Source organism: Chrysochloris asiatica, unplaced genomic scaffold, assembly GCF_000296735.1.
Source record: "Chrysochloris asiatica unplaced genomic scaffold, ChrAsi1.0 scaffold00415, whole genome shotgun sequence".
NCBI classification, from domain to species: domain Eukaryota; kingdom Metazoa; phylum Chordata; class Mammalia; order Afrosoricida; family Chrysochloridae; genus Chrysochloris; species Chrysochloris asiatica.
The window spans coordinates 369,408-370,956 of record NW_006408933.1 but is presented as its reverse complement, the minus strand read 5'-3'; positions in this window follow the sequence as shown (position 1 = coordinate 370,956).

Below are 1,549 nucleotides of genomic sequence, written 5' to 3'. Positions count from 1 at the left end.
TAATATAAAAAGTTCCAGAGTAGCTAGACTAAAATATTGTAAAATCAGTTCTACATTCATCTTCTGCCTCCAAAGTATAAATGAAAAGAAGTTAGAAATGAAGTAGTTGCTAGAATAAATGAGGCAGAATTTCCTTGGAGAAACTTGCTAGAGTGCTAGCTTCTTTCCTCACACAACAGGAAAGAAGAAAGAGTGAAATATTTGACTTAAAATAAAGATTTCAAGAGTGCTATATAAGAGCTTATATGATTCCCACATGAAGCTTTGCCCAGCATCTCCCTTTCAGAGACTCTCTGCATTCCCTGACACTCTTATTCATTGCCTGGCTATCCTAGGATGGGAGCTGTGTCTTCCTGCTACTGGTATCCTGAATGGCATCACAATGCCTATATTACATAATCACTACCTATCAGCAGACTGAATCAGTGATTTTAATAAGAAGAATAAAAGTCATGTATTGAAAATCCACATTCAATTGTGTTCTCTAACAACACAAAAGCAATTCAGTACCTACCCACATCCTGACACTAATTGTCTTATTATGAATTCCAAACCAATTTAAATTTGCCTTAAAGAGACCTCTAGGTTAGGCTGATGGGTTGACAATAAGAATTAAATATCTCTCCTTCTACAAACCACCAAAATTACAGTTTAAAAAAATCAAGAGCAACACCAGAAAGAAATGAGAGTGGGAGATAATGTCAACTTTTATATCTAGCTAAATTATCAATTAAGTGGTATCAGTGAATAATTTCAGTAATTTGAGATCCCAGAAACATACACCACTTTTCAAGAAGTTAGTGAATGACATGCTCCATCATAAAAGGGCATGAGACAAGAAACGGAGAGTCAGAGGATTCAAAGAGGAGATTTAACACAAAAGACATGAATGAAGTCTCCAGGATTACAGTGAAGGAAGGTTCTAGAGTGATGCCATGCACCAAGGTTCAAAAAGACTAGCCAGAATGGAGGATGGGACTCAGGCAAGAAAGGAGTCAACCTGTGCAAATGATAATGTTATGCATATACACCATAACTGGGTGTGCTGGTGTATGCATGGATATTTTGCCTATGTGCATGTAAAGATACAAATACATTTGTGAGGGCATGCTCTATGTGTATAGGTATGTGAGTGTGTGTAGAAAATAGTGCTTTCAGACAAAACACGTAGCAGCAAGCACTCATTAGAGGAAATTCTAGAAGTTACACCCTGTTGCTGTTGTTGTTAAATGCTGTTGAGTTGGTTCTAACTCAAAGCAACACTATACATTTTCTGAGGAGTGGCTGGTGACCTTGAACCACTGACCTTGCAGTCCAAACTGACCTGGTAGTCCAGGGCATTCATCTGCAGTACCACACCAGATCACCAAATTACACCCTAAGGGGGGCAAAAATCATTCCAACAAGATCTGGGAGGCAGAAATTGATAAATGTTCATAAACATATGGGTAGAAAATAATGTATAGGAGACAGTGACTGCTAAAAGTTGTGGAGCTGCAAGTCTGGAAGAAGACGTGTGAACAATTTTTCATTTCTCATTTTTGATATA